This window comes from Leptopilina boulardi, unplaced genomic scaffold (assembly GCF_019393585.1).
Source record: "Leptopilina boulardi isolate dan_hultmark-lab unplaced genomic scaffold, ZJU_Lbou_2.1 LbouV2_327, whole genome shotgun sequence".
Classification (NCBI taxonomy): Eukaryota; Metazoa; Arthropoda; class Insecta; order Hymenoptera; family Figitidae; genus Leptopilina; species Leptopilina boulardi.
The window spans coordinates 627,251-643,981 of record NW_026137893.1 but is presented as its reverse complement, the minus strand read 5'-3'; the positions used below and the strand labels follow the sequence as shown (position 1 = coordinate 643,981).

Genomic DNA, 16,731 nt, shown 5'->3' with positions numbered 1-16,731 from the left:
TTTAAATTTTTTATTATTATTATTTTATATAACACATAATATTGAAAATAATTTTGTAATTTATAAATAATAAATAATATTCTTCAGGAATACTGGATAAAAAAAAACATTCATATAAAAACAATTTATAAATATTATAATACTTTTTTTCATTATTTAAAATTAGTTTAAAGAGGGTGGCAAATGTTGTGATAAAAACGTCTTTTAATAAATGTTATAAATTAATTTAGAATCCTAAAATTATTCTTGTACTTAAATTTTCTTTTATATATCTATAAAACGAGAGAAAAAAATACTAAATATAGATATTATATCTATGGTAAATTGTTGATAATTTTAGCAAACAATCCCCAGTCTAACGTAAATCATTTTGGTGTATATTCTAACGGCCTCATTTTGACTCGGAAATAAATGTCTTCTACGCTAAGTTTAATGCAGCTGTGCAGTTGTCGAGGAAATTTCAACTGATTTTAGAAAAGATTTGTTACTATAAATCAATTAACGAAACGACATTAAAAGGTTCTCGACAAGATTCATGTTCATTTTCTTTTTTTTCTCCCCTCATTTTTTCTTTTATTTTTCAAATATATTTAAAAAGTAACTCTATATAATCGATGAGTATTTATAAAAAAAAAATGAAAATCATGAATTTTTAATTATTTAATTATTATTATTTTAAACGAAATTAATTTTTTTTTAAATTGTACAACAGGATCTTTTAAAGTTTACTAAAATTTATTTTAATTATAGTTATATTTGTCGATGAAACTAATTTTTAGTTTTTGAGGTTATGTCAAGACGTTGAACTGCCATAATGTTTCTTTTTTAATTTTAATATTTTTTGCATTTGTTATTATAAACAATTTAAAAACTCGACTTTTTGTTCAAAGTGTTTGTTAATACCTAATTGTCTAATTAATTAATTAATTTTATTAACTTACTTTTTTGAACGTAAATTTATGATAATATTATTTTTGTATTTAGTTTTTAAATCTCAATATTATTTTCTTAATTATTATTTTTATTAATATTATTATCATTATTATTTATTAATTAAAATATTTTTAAATCCATAAAAATTTTGATAATAAAAAAAATATTATTATTATTATTATTATTATTAATTTCTATACATGTGAATAACAGTTTAGTCTTTATGAGAAAAAAAAGAGGGAATCACAAAATCACATGACGCCCTATTGCGGCGCCACGCGGGAAGTTTGAATTGAAAATGCTAAAAATGAGTCTTACACGGTCGTTGTTAGTATCGAGTCATTTGCGTCACCATTGGCGATGGTTACCTTGTCGCAAGGTGGTCATGGTCCCGACGGCCTAGTCGCCCAGTCCCACACTCGGAGAAAATTATCGTTGATTCAACCGTACACACACACACACACACTTCAAATTTTATTATTATTACAACACTTTTTGTATTCAAAATAAAGGATCATTTTTATTTTGTTATTTACCACAGAAAAAATAATATTAATTAATTCATATTAATATTAATAATAATAATAATAATAAACAATTAAGAATTATGTTAATAATTAATAATATTAATTAATAAATACTAAAACTTATAATTGTTGTAAGCATATTTATATTATATATAATAGTAATAATAATAATTTTTATTTTAATATTAATATAAATTAGGTTTTAGTTTACTGGTAAAAAAAAAATTGGGGGAGAGAAAAATTTATCTAGTAGTTAATTGTGAAATTATTTTAAGATTAGATTTATGATGATATATATATATGAGTTGAAATACAAAATCTAAGTAAACGAATTATAAAAGTTTTCATGTTTGTCTAACACAAAGAAAGTGGAAGTGTAATGTGCGCCTTATCGGTAATATACTTATGCAACAGAAGGAAATAATCCACAGCCTCCGGAATATAATAATCCAAATCGTCTCACTCTTCTTTTGATTAAAAAAAATATATATATATATATTGTTTTTCCCTCTAATATTTGGCACCACTATTATTATTACCTATTTCTCAAAATTTTATTTTAACATCAAAAACGTTTTCAGATTGACACACCCACCCACTATTGTAAAAAAAAAAAAAAAATTTTCTTTTCTCATTACAAAAATATTTCATAATATTACCTTATAATAATAATTAGTTTTAGAGAATTAATATTGTTCATTAAAAATAATAATTTATTAATTATGACAATATATTATAGTTACTTAAAATTGTTATTAACAAAAATAATATACAATTCATTATTATTATTATTATTGTAAGAGTACTATGTACAAAAGGGCTTGACCCGTATGTTGTTAAATAAATAAATTATTATTATAATTGTATACATTGTTTATATTATAAATTACATATAAAATATTAATAATAATAATAATAATAATAATTAAGGACTTGTCCCTTTAATAATAAAATAAATAAATAATAATAATAACAGTAATATAAACATTAGAATGATACAAATCTTAAAAAATAATAATGAAAATTAAACGTATACAATAACGATATTTAAATTTATTCAAGGATATATTAATCAAATTTTTCACATTTATAATTAATGATGAAATTTCTTAATAGAAAAATGATTTTATCATACATAAAAACAAAAAAATCATATTTTTTATAAACAAAAATTTTGGAAATAAAGTCACTTTTAAGATATAAAACAATAATAATAATAATAACAATAATAATATTAACAATAATAATAATAATAATAATAGATTGTATATTATATAGAAGTGAGAGTATAAGGAGCGAAGGTCGTGAGAAAAAAATACCACTTGACAGGTGTCAATTTGAAAAAAAAAAATAATAAACAAAACAATGAAATAAAAAAAAATGGCTAAAAGAAAAAAATTGCTTTTTTGGGCCTTAATACACTGACGACAACTACGACGGAGGGGCTCTCACCTTCCTCCTATTTTCATTTGCTCAGCCAGTTATTTCGCCGGACTGCAAAGCACACGACATCGCAGCGGACTTTTTTCGTCGAGCACCGATTCGCGGAAACTGCGCGTTTCAGAACACGCGAAGAAACGGGCCCTCAGCTAAGTTGCTCCGCGCAATAATGATAGGCGCATGCGCGCGACACTCCCTCCCCCTCGAGCGGAAATCCCCGCTTTGGTCCCACACTCTAATCCCCATCCCCCCCCTCTCTTCTACCTTCCAATCTTTGCGTCAATCCATTTCCCTGTATGGAATATTGGGCCCTGCAATAACATTGTAGACATATACATACACTTATGTATGTATAAGTATAATAAACACTTTTAAGAAAGTATTATGAAGGATTTAAATTCTTTGATTTTTAATTATTAAAATTTTATTAATAAGAAAAAATTTAATAAATTTTTGTAAATTGAATAACATTTTTTTTTTTTGTTAAGTTAATATTTTTCAACGCAATTTTTTTTGCTTAACCCTTTGCGGCACAGTAGTAACCCAGATTACCACCTATTTTATTTACAACTTTTCTTACTGTATTTTAAGTTTTTTAAGCAATATTCATTAATTTTTTTTAAAGTGAATGAGAACATATTATTGAATGACACGAAAATAAAAGTAACAATATTTACGAAAAAATTATAAACAATTATAAATAAATAATTGTCAAAAAACTGTCTGTTTTTAAAAATGGAAAAAATGGCGGAAAATTTTTTAAAACTTGCTTGGATTCGCTTGAAACTCGGGGGTTTTTGGTGTCGCTGATTACGATTCTGAAGTCAGTTTTTCAAAAATCAAAATGGCGGATCCAATATGGCGGCCAACTTTTTTAAAACTTAATGCAATTCGTTTGAAACTCGTTACTCGGGGGTTTTTGGTGTCGCTGATTACGAATCTGAAATCAGTTTTTAAAAATTCAAAATGGCGGATCCAAAATGGCGGATGACTTTTTAAAAATCTAATGCAATTCGTTTGAAACTTGTTACTCGGGGGTTTTTGGGGTCTTTGATTACGAATCTGAAGTCAGTTTTTGAAAATTCAAAATGGCGGATACAATATGGCGACCGAAAATTTTAAAAATCCACGAAATTTGCTTAAAACTTGTTACTCGGGGGTTTTCGGGTCGCTGATTACGAATCCAATGTTAGTTTTTCAAAATTTAAATTGTGGATCCAATATGTGCTCATTGTAGTACAAAAGCTGACCAAAAGCGAACGTCCTGGATTTGTAAAACTTTCAATGTTCCACTCTGCCTATTGCCAGGAAGAAATTGTTTCGCCTCTTATCACAACTAAAAATGGAATTTTACTTAAGATCCACCATTTCCAATTTAAAAAAAAAACTTGATATTTGTAATCAGCAACTATAACAATCAGCCTTTTTCAAGGTTACCAAATCATCTCGAAAAACCCCGAGTAACAAGTTTCAAGCGAATAGCATTAGATTTTAAAAATCGTACGCCATATTGGATCCGACATTTTGAATTTTTGAATACTGACTTCAGATTCGCAATCAGCGACCCCAAAAACCCCTGAGTAACAAGTTTTAAGCGAATTGCATTAGATTTTCAAAAAGTCGTCTGCCATATTGGATCCGCCATTTTGAATTTTTAAAAACTGACTTTAGATTCGTAATCAGCGACCCCAAAAACACTTATAAGTGTGATCATCTGTATTTTTGAATGGAATGAAAAATGTGTGCCGCAAAGGGTTAAAGGCTTTATTTCGGTGTATAAATTAATAAAGTATATAAATTTGGTATAAGCGCAGCAATGGGCCAGTACTGGCATTCTGTACTGGAGTAGTGCAGGTGTTGTACTGACAACGTTGATTATTAAAACATTCTAATCAGAATAGAATGTAAAATATACCACTGTCCATTTCAATCCATTAAGTCAAAATTTTGACATAACCTCCAAAAACCTTCACAGATACACAACAACTATGAAAAGAATTGATCTGTATGATTCAAAACATGTCTACTATACATTTTTAGGAACGCTGAAACCGAATCCGCTTTCCAATTTATCCTATTACGTTAGAATTTTAACATAACCTCAAAAAAAAATTCATAAATACAGTAAAAATAGAAAAATAATACAACCCTGGGCTTCTGACCATGTTTATTATACGTTTTTGAGGTCAGTGAAAACAAATCCGCTGTCCATTCCACACCGTTACGTGAGAATTTTGACATAACCTCAAAAAACCTTCACAACACAGTACCTCCGTGAAGTTAGCACAAAACTTTAATAAATATCAATTTTTTTTAATGGAATCGTATGGTAGCGTTTGGTAATCGTGTTTGGTTGTTTGGTAGCGAATAATTAAAAAATTATTTAAATTTTAAGTTTTGAGTTCTAATTTCACACTAGCACGACATTTAAAGAATTTCACGAATATTCTTGTTGGAAACGTTTGGTAATCGTTTGGTAGTAAATTTCTGTTCAAAATTAATTAAAAAGAAAAATGAAAAAACTAAGCAGTGACATACTGCGCATGCGCAAAAACGAGCAACCATATTGCTTTGGCGCTAAATTCAAAAATAAATACATTGCATAAACCTTTAAAACATGTGCTAATATGAAAAAAAATTTTTTTTTAACTATAATCATTGTCTCATTACACCTCAACTACCAACGATGATTAGTAGTCCTCAATAAACGTTTGGTAATTAATTTCTGATTGTTTATTAATTTTTTTAAATAAACCACCATTCAATTTTCTCCGAGTGCTACTTCCAGTATGGTTGTTATAGAATAAAATTATTTGTCAATGTCTCGTATACCCTCCCTGAGGATTGGTAGTCCACAATAAACGTTTGGTAATTAATTTCTGATTGTTAATTAATTTTTATAAATAAACCACCATTCAATTTTCTCCGAGTGCTACAACCAGTATGGTTGTTTTGGGATAAAATTATCTGGCAATGACTGGTAAACACTCTATGATGATTGGTAGTCCACAATGTACGTTTGGTAATTAATTTCTGATTGTTAAATAATTTTTATAAGTAAATCACCATTCCATTTGCTCCGAGTGCTACTACCAGTATGGTTGTTATGGGATAAAATTATCTGGCAATGACTGGTAAACACTCTATGATGATTGGTAGTCCACAATGTACGTTTGGTAATTAATTTCTGATTGTTAATTAATTTTTATAAATAAACCACCATTCAATTTCCTCCGAGTGCTACTACCAGTATGGTTGTTTTACGAAAAAATTGATTTGTATTGACTCGTATACCCTCCCTGAGGATTGGTAGTCCACAATAAACGTTTAGTAATTAATTTCTGATTTTTTATTAATTTTTTTAAATTAACCACCATTCAATTATCGCTGAGTGCTACTACCAGTATGGTTGATTTTCATCTTTTTTTGTAACGACTCGTATAGTTTCCTTGATGATTTGTAGTTCCTAATCTTCGTTTTGTATCTTAATCTTTGTATTTAAATTTTTAATTTTTTTAGAATAATTGAAATCCATCGATTTTTTGATTACTTTTGAAAGCAAATAAGAAATTTTTTTGGGTAATAAAAATTACAACTCCGTAATTTAAAAAATTTTCATTGCTGATATTTTATAATCGTTTTTATTGATTTTTATAATTATTAATTTTTCAGGCTTTCAGGTACATACTAAGATAATGTCTAAAATATTTGATACTCCTTAACAATTAAGTTTTGTTTAGCTTAAATTGCACTGGTTGTGCTTTAAAATTTTTTATCCTTTTTTGCATTTTTTTATTATTTTTCTTTGACAAATTTTATAACTTCTTTTTTCTTAATTTTGAATAATGGATATATAATATATAATAAATAAATCCACATATGAATTTTTTATTTTTTGATTTTTAAAATGGTGAAAACAATTTTTTAAAATTTTAATTGTATAAATTAAATTTATTTTCAGATTTGATCGTTTACAAAAATTCCGAGTTGTTGATAAACAAGTGATGTTAAATTTCTGCGATTTGTTTTTAGGTTAATGTAAACTTCATTTCTTGACCAATTTTTGTTTAATTGCATACTGACGTCTTCATAGAATGAAGAATTGTAGTTTGGCAAGCCCGTTATTAAATAATTTCCAAACTTGCAAATAGCCATTACTGCATCATTCAGTTCCACCTTAGTTTTGGGCGGCATCTACAAATATGTAAAAATATATGATAAATTGAATTAAATACATCGTATACCATTTAAAAGTTTTCAAAAAATTGTTTGTTCACCAACAAATTAATATTTCTTAAATTGGTGAATCTTTAAGACAATAATGAGCAGTTGAAAGAATGTAATAGTTGCATACACGGTAAAAAGGAAAGTCTTAAATTTAAGACAAGAAGCAACACGATAGTAAAGTGCAAATAAAAAATGTGTTTTTCTCCAAAACACGGCTCATTCAGAAATTGAAAAATGTATCATGTGTTATACGACACAAGGCAAAATTACAAGAACTGATAACATGAAATATTCGTTTCGCGAATTAAGCACGACACAAATATTTCCCTGATTTCTGATGATAATCAGTATAATTATTTTTACTTTACTCTCTTTTCCTTGAATATGAAGTCATTCTTATGTTAATTATTTATATAATTTTCATGATTGCTTACCTTGCAAAAATCCTACAAGTATATTCTATCTTTATAACGAACTTTTTTAACAGTTTCTTCTTGGTTTAGGGGAAATTATACAAGCTTTTAAAAACCATTAAGGTGAATTTCAAATGTCATAACCAGGGATAGATAATGATGGTTGAGTTGATATAAAGGTGCATTTCTACTTCCTATTTATTTGATCGGCTCTGATAAAAAGGATGTTTCTGAATTGAAGAACGGTAATATACCAAAATCCCCACACGACATTTGGCCCACGCGACATTTCACCCACTTTCCCTAAGCAGAAAATTCCCCACCAAGGCACAGTGGCCGATTTCCCGAAAAACCTGGCCAAAAGTCAAAAATTTTTTTTTAGAAATTTATACTTTTTATTGTTGAATATTATAAAGGAGGGTTCACTGCATAATTTTGCGAAAAAAAATTACACTTTTTTTATCACCAATTTATTATGTGAACAAGTAAAAGTGATCTTTGCCAGAGATTTACTCAGAACGTTTCATAACTATAAATTTTCGTCACAGTTAAAATAGTGAAAATATACTAATATACAGCAGATTTTTGAATATCTTTTTTTGGGAATTATTAACAAAGGTGTATGAAATATGTTGAATGTATTTATAATCACATTTAAAACGTACAGTTTTTAAAAAATGACATTAAACATCGCTATTCATGGCGACGATTTTTGTATTGTTTTATCAACGTAAATCATGAAAATAGTTGTGAAATCCACCGATATCCGCGCTCTACCTGGTATTATCATAAACTAGAATATATTTTTAATTCATTTTAATTGAAATCAGTTGCCCCAAGCTGCCCCTGCAGTTTTGGTATCACTTTTTATTTCACTAAGCGCGGTTTACCGACAGCGCGTTGCACCGGCCGGCGGTGCAACTGAACGTGAAAGACTGACTTTTTCTTCATTCGCATTCGCTTTAAACTAAAATTTAAGCACTGTCTGTAATTTAAAAAAAATAAGCTCTAACACATTTACGCAATTTTATAATACCAGCAAATATTTTGGATCCGCCATATTGAATTTGATAAAACAAATGTAAAATTTGATTTCAGAAACCTAGTAAACGTAAGTATACTAAGTTTGGTTAAAATCATACAATTTTTTAATTTTTAGCAAAGTTTTTTAAAATCTAAACGGCCAGTTTAGATCCGCCATTTTGAATTTGACACAACCAATGTAAAATTTGAATTCAGAAGCCCCAAAAACATGGGTATACCAATTTTGTTTGAAATCGTATCATTTTTCGATTTTCAGCAAAGTTTTTTAAAATCTAAACGGCCATTTTGAATCCGCCATTTTGAATTTGACACAACCAATGTAAAATTTGAATTCAGAAGCCCAAAAAACATGGATATACCAATTTTGATTGAAATCGTATCATTTTTCGATTTTCAGCAAAGTTTTTTAAAATCTAAACGGCCATTTTGGATCCGCCATTTTGAATTTGACACAACCAATGTAAAATTTGAATTCAGAAGCCCAAAAAACATGGGTATACCAATTTTGGTTGAAATCGTATTATTTTTCGATTTTTGGCCAGGTTTTTCGAGAAATCGGCCACTGTGCAGGGTTCCGTTTCCATGGTAACTAGGAATTTTGCAGTAGACAGCGAGTTGTGAACGAACCTTAAAACTCAATTCTTTCCCAACCCAGTAGTAAAGTTCCGAACCCTGCCTAGGAAAAGTCGTCTGGGGATTTTGGCATATTACGACGCATTACGAATTCATGTGATTTCACCCTTAATCGTTCCTGATTAAGACGCGCCTTTACAATTTTCTTGAAAAGGCAGCTTTATGAATAAATTTGTATTTGAACAAGCCTTTAATATCTCTTGTCTATGGGCTTCCCGTCATCCGAATTGTAGATTTTTTAAAGGCTTTGTATATAATATTTAGTTTATTTAATTTTTGAAATCATCATTAATCATATTTTGTTTGAATTAAGAATTACTCAGTTCAGAATTATAACATAATATGTAGTTATTTTCGATTCGTTGTCACAGCACATATTCGGTATGTGCCGTTGGATGGCAAATAAATGTGCTTTAGTCTCACTTTTATTTCAATATTTATAGAATTCTTATGCGGTAAGTATAATAAATTTAGAATTAAAACATGTTGTTTATATATACAATTTGCAAAATTTTAATTTGTTTTCTTTTCAGTTTATAGATTTCAAGCATTATTCGTTGTAGTTAAATATTGTCATATCAATTTGCTGACACTACACAATTTTAAAGGTAATTTATATCTAATATTAGAATTATTAATATTACTCTTAAAAAATATAAGTATATTATTTTTTATTCGATATGTGCAATATGTCTTGTTTGTGTTTTCATAGATGCCACGGTTATGCCAAGTTAAAGTATCTGATGCATTGGATGCAATTTGCCTTTTTAAGACAGATTTAATCGACTTACGAAATGGCAATCTACCACCATATACATATGAATTTTATAAGAAAGTTGCTCAAGCTCTTAAAGACAAATGGAAGGCACATGACGTATATATCAATTTACGTGAAAACAGAAGAGAACTTATGTCAAAAGTGTGCAAAGAAATGGACATTGAAATGATCTGTAAGAAAAAAAGGGAGTCCACTTCAAACTAGTGTATGTTAGATGCATTATTATCGTCGGAACAGGATTCTTCGATGAACAAAAATAATGACTCTTTAGTGTCTTCCTTTTCCTTGGAGAGCGGGGAAGAAATTTTTAATTTATTGATTCGCAGAGATCTTTGGGAACAAATGAAACCAGTTATGAAAAATTATAATGGCAGAGAAGTTTTGATTCTACCACCCGGAGTGTGGGCAGATATTGTTGCCGACGAATTCTACAAACAGTACCAACTGCCCTGCGCATTTTCTTTTAAAAAGCATACTGTGTCGCAACGTAAAAATCAGCAAGAATCAGCAACAGAAATAGAAGAGTACCCTGAGGATGACAATACGCCTTACATCACAATCCTTGCCTCGTGTAAGAGTGATAAATGCAATAACAAACTTTTTGCTACTGCCAAAAATAAGCCGATTAGTGGGGCTGATTTATGGTTGGAGGTTAAATGCGTAGATACTAGATTGAAGCCCCATGAAGATATAAAACGGCAATTGCGATTCCACAAACGTCAGGAAATTGGCAAAATTGTTCTAAGGGAAGGAGCGGCAAACACGAGACGACAAATTGCAAAAGAAGTGCAAAACCTTGGGGAATTTCCAGCCCCAATTTTGTACAAAAACGACGTTTTGAGGAAAGTACTACAAGAGGCTAAAGACAAAGAGCTGAATGTTGATCCCGCTGACGGAACTGATCCTCTCCTGATTTTAATGAAGCTACAACACAGAACACCATATTTCGGTACAATCAAGCACATTAGCGCCAGCAAATTTCAACTACAGTACCTGTTACCCGAGCAAACCTTTGTCTACAAAGAATATTGTCGTTTATTTCCGAAAATAAGGACCATTTGTATAGACGGCACCGGTAGATTGGTGAAAAAGTTGAATATGACAGAAAATATGCAATCCCCAGCTATATTCTTATACAAAATTATTATTAATTTCAACAAAATTTCAGTTAGTGTCGGTCAGATGCTTTCAGCATCCCACGACACTATCAACATTGCTCATTGGCTGTTAAACTGGACCAAAGAAACAAAAATGGTCCCTAAAGAAGCGATTGCGGATTATTCGAAAGCTCTTTTGGGAGCAATGATGTTGTCGTTCAACACTATAACCCTCAAGGAATACGTCGAAATATGTTTTTCAAAATAAACATCTGCTGAAGCTAAACTACAAAATCGTAGTTTAAAAACATACATCAGAGTCGACGTTGCGCATCTAATTAAAATCTTTTGCCGCTTGAAGTGCTTTGCAAAATGCAACAAGGCTGTAAAGGATTTTTTTATAAGATGCGTTGCATTGATGGTATCGTGTGAGGAATTTCAAAAATTTGAAGAGATCCTTTTTTTAACGTTGGTCATGTCGAAGCAAGAGTACGATGGCAACATTTGCAATAACTCTTCTTCACCATCTTCAGCTAAATCTGCAAGACTTCGACTACTAGAACTGATGGCAACAGAAGAACATCGTGCTTTCAAAATAATTCCCGAAGATGACAACGAAGACAGCGAAGGCAAAAAAATTTATATATACCCAGAAGATGATCTTGATTCTTTTATAAATCAGAAGTCTGAAGTGGATGGAGAACTTTTGGATTGGTTGACGGGCGTTCAGGCGAAAGCTGAACTAGGCAAAAACTTGAAGCACGAAACAGCAAACGCATATTACATTCCACAATTCAATAAGCACGTGTTTAATTTGGCAAAAGAATTTCCTTTGTGGACCGCCGTGAATAGGAGCTGTTTTTCATCTCAATGCATTAGACCGACCAGCAGCTATATTGAAGGTTTTTTCGGAGAGATGAAAAATAACATTCTGAAAAATGTTCATGAACCCCTCAGAAGCGACAAATTCTTCAAAATTGACTTTGAATCTTCGAAAGCCCAGTGTTTAATATCTTCATCGGAAATTTCGAAAATTCGATCAGGTCATCCTACAGTTGCGGAAAATAACTTGTCATCTACGAAGGACGTAAAAATTACAAATCAGGACAACTCCATCGAACCTCAGGAACATCAGAGTATTGCGGCTGATTTCATAAGTGAGATTGTACCTGTTGACGCTCCTAGTTTGATAGATTTGCCAGATTTTCCAGATTTAACAAAGTTTCTACCAAACGAAGATTTATTTCAGATTGAAAATTGGAGAAATAAAGTTGACGCTGAAATGACAGAATCGGATTTAGTTGTTTCAGAAGTCGAGCAGCAACAAGTTTTCGCCGAAAAAACAAAACCTACAAAAAAACATGTCTCAAATACACGGGAAAAATCATCACAGAAAAGGTCCTCAGAAGAAGCAGAAAGAAAGCCGTCAAAATATTTCAAAAAGTGTCCAAACATAACTTTGACACAAGATGCTGCGATTTCATCTGCAAAAGTCACAGAAAAAAATTACTTAATAAAAAATGGCAATGCTTTTCTGAATCCTATTCATCTCGATGGACGACAGTACATGTTAAAAAACACATGTCCGTTTGATTCAATTATTCAAATACAATTGATTATGGCAATTGACAGTCCTAGATATTTAAAACATATCGAGGATTCATTAAATGAAACATGCGGATTTGTTTTAGTGTTTCTCGAACATGGAGCAGTAAATCACGTGTACTATTTACGATGCTTTTTATTAAAGGACAGCCTCAAAGAGGAGAAGAAAAAGAACTCAACGAAAAACAAAGTGCGTTAATAATCAAAGATCTTTTCGGCAATGTTACTGAAATGTGGAACTGGATAATGGAATCGGAGCCCAGTTACTACATGAAAACTGTTTATGCCTGCGGGCATTTCACCATTGAAGGGATTGCATCGGCTATGGTAAAACATAAAATCATTGAAGAGCAAGGGTACAAAAATTTGGAAAGTGGAATCATTACACAATTGCAGAGGAGTTCAATATTGTGTAAACAAGATGGTTGTGGAGTCAGTGTTTCATCGAGGATTATTGTCAATGCTCATCTTTTTATAGAACTAGACGTGAGAAAATCAACAAACATCAGAGAAACCTTACTGCGCAAACTTCAAGATTTTCCTATTACCATAAATTTTCACGGAGAAACATTAAGGTATGTTTTCTTTTCCTTAATATTGCATGTTTAAAAGACAAGTTACCATTTAAAGATTTAAAATTAACAAGAATTTAAAAAATGAATATTTTAATTTAGACTAGGAGGCATCATTTCTCATCATGGAGCTCATTACATAGCAAGATGCAGGAGATTGAACGGTCGATGGGAAGCATATAACGACTGTTCTTCGAAAGTCACATTTTGCAAACAAAATGAGATTATCAAACCATCAGCAGCAATATATTTTAAGCAAGAACAATAAGAATGCTACACGTTTCTTCAAATATTCGATTTTATACTTATCAATACATTTATTTTTTTTATAAATATTAAGTACTTTTCGAAAGACAAAGTGAGCACACGATATGTGTTACAAAAAAGGCTGTTCTACGTGACTACTATTTAATAATAAGTTGTAAAAATTAAATTTTTACTTGAAGTCACGACGGTACTTCCAAAATCACTTTTTGCAAAAAAGTGAAATGTTCAAACCAAAGGCAGCTGTATATATTTATCAATACATTAATTTTTTATAAATATTAAGTAGTTTTCGAGAGACAAAGTGAACACTCGATATGTGTAACAAAAAAGGCTGTTCTACGTTACTAATATTTAATAATAAGTTGCAAAAATTATATTTTTACATGAAGTCACGACTGTACTTCCAAAATCACTTTTTGCAAAAAAGTGAAATGTTCCAACCAAAGGCAGCTGTATATATTTATCAATACATTACTTTTTTTATAAATATTAAGTAGTTTTCGGGAGACAAAGTGAACACTCGATATGTGTTACAAAAAAGGCTGTTCTACGTTACTAATATTTAATAATAAGTTGTAAAAATTATATTTTTACATGAAGTCACGTCTGTACTTCCAAAATCACTGTTTGCAAACAACTGAGATCTTCCCCTCATAACACCGGGATATTGTGGATATCCCTGCGACGTCCTATGGATATCCACCGACTTTTGGCGGTTTGGATGTCCATAGGATATCCCTGAGACGTCCATGGATATCCCAGAAATATCCAAACCGCCAAAAGTCGGTAAATATCCTTAGGACGTCCCAGGGATATCCACAATATCCTGGTGTTATGAGGGTCAAACCAACAGCAGCTGTATATATTTATCAATACATTTATTTTTTTGAAAATATTAGGTACTTTTCGAAAGACAAAGTAAAGACTCGATATGTGTTACAAAAAAGGCTGTTCTACGTCACTACTATTTAATAATAAGTCGTAAAAATATTATTATATCGATGGTTCCGAACGATACTATCTTAACTCTAGCGAGCTTCTGTATTTTATAGTAACTCTGACGCGCTTCTGTATTTTGTGTTACCTCTGCAGAATATCGTATCTAGTTACCACAAAGTACAGAAGCACGCCAGAGTTACTACAAAATACAGGAGCTTGCTAGAGTTGAGATAGTGTCGTTCGGAGCCATCGAAATGAAGTTGAATAAATTTTTTTATAGTTATCTATTTTAAAAAAATTTTAACAATTACATCTAAATGTATGTAACACAAAGAATATGCGTTGTTCCATTTAAACTGATAATGCCTGAAAATACTATAAGAAAAATCGTCCAACTTATGAAAACATTGCTCATTTGAAATATAAGAATAAAAAATGTTTCATGTTTATTTAAAAAAATTAATAAACAATCAGAAATTAATTACCAAACGTTTATTGTGGACTACCAATCCTCAGGGAAGGTATACGAGTCAATACCAATCAATTTTTTCGTAAAACAACTATACTGGTTGTAGCACATGGAGAAAATTAAATGGTGGTTTATTTATAAAAATTAATTAACAATCAGAAATTAATTACCAAACGTTTATTGTGGACTACCAATCATCAGGGAGGGTATACGAGTCAATACAAATCAATTTTTTCGTAAAACAACCATACTGGTAGTAGCACTCGAAGGAAATTGAATGGTGGTTTATTTAAAAAATTAATAAACAATCAGAAATTAATTACCAAACGTTTATTGTGGACTACCAAACCTCAGGGAAGGTATACGAGTCAATACAAATCAATTTTTTCGTAAAACAACCATACTGGTAGTAGGACTCGGCGAAAATTGAATGGTGGTTTATTTAAAAAAATTAATAAACAATCAGAAATTAATTACTAAACGTTTATTGAGGACTACTAATCATCGTTGGTAGTTGAGGTGTAATGAGACAATGATTATAGTTAAAAAAAAATTTTTCATATTAGCACATGTTTTAAAGGTTTATGCAATGTATTTTTTTTTGAATTTAGCGCCAAAGCAATATGGTTGCTCGTTTTTGCGCATGCGCAGTATGTCACTGCTTAGTTTTTTCATTTTTCTTTTTAATTAATTTTGAACAGAAATTTACACTACCAAACGTCAGAAAGTGATTACCAATAACTACCAAACGATTACCAAACGTTTCCAACAAGAATATTCGTGAAATTCTTTAAATGTCGTGCTAGCGTGAAATTAGAACTCAAAACTTAAAATTTAAATAATTTTTTAATTATTCGCTACCAAACAACCAAACACGATTACCAAACGCTACCATACGATTACCAAACGATTCCATTAAAAAAAATTGATATTTATTAAAGTTTTGTGCTAACTTCACGGAGGTCACAGTTTTCCTAAAAGTATCAAATTGAGACCAAAAATTGCATCAAATCTTTGCAACGTTTTGATGCACATAAGTTATATCAAAAAGAGATCGTTTTATGTATAATTTTTAGAAATGATACACGAAACGGTCTCATTTTTTGATGCAAAAAATTTAATCAATTTATATCAATCATGGCTGAATTGAATCTACTCAAAATTAAACGAATTTTTTTCAGATATTTTGGTAATAGTACAATTGCGGAGACCATTTCACTATTTAATTTAAAAATGAAAATAACAGAAAATCAAAAACAATGTGCAATTCGATAATTAAAAAGTGACAGCTTATAAACATAACCTAAAATGCATGAGAAAAAATTTGTCGATAAAATCAATATAGCCGAGCTTTTTAGAAGGTAGATGGCAGTTTTGCTTTTTATAAAAACGATTCAGAAAAAATTTAAAGAAAGAAAATAGATGAGTGCTGCCATCTACCTTCTAAAAAGCTCGGCTATATTGATTTTATCGACAAATTTTTTCTCATGCATTTTAGGTTATGTTTATAAGCTGCCACTTTTTAATTATCGAATTGCACATTGTCTTTGATTTTCTGTTATTTTCATTTTCAAATTAAATAGTGAAATGGTCTCCGCAATTGTACTATTACCAAAATATCTGAAAAAAATTCGTTTAATTTTGAGTCGATACAATTTGGCCATGATTGATATAAATTGATTAAATTTTTTGCATCAAAAAATGAGACCGTTTCGTGTATCATTTCTAAAAATGATACACAAAACGATCTCTTTTTGATATAACTTATGTGCATCAAAACGTTGCAA

General features: G+C 30.2%; 1 protein-coding gene across 2 annotated transcripts in view; it reads right to left on the bottom strand.

Moving 5' to 3' along the window:
* Positions 1-3,061, bottom strand: part of LOC127284982 (uncharacterized) — an 83,269-nt gene extending 80,208 nt beyond the window's left edge. Inside the window, exon 1 of one of the 2 annotated variants that reach the window (XM_051310726.1) lies at positions 2,913-3,061. The gene's annotated coding sequence lies outside the window, so the exon portion shown is untranslated. Of the gene's footprint in view, positions 1-1,863; positions 1,883-2,912 lie in introns of those variants that run through there. The other variant, XM_051310727.1, reaches the window with a different exon arrangement.
* Between the last annotated feature and the right edge of the window lie 13,670 nt (positions 3,062-16,731).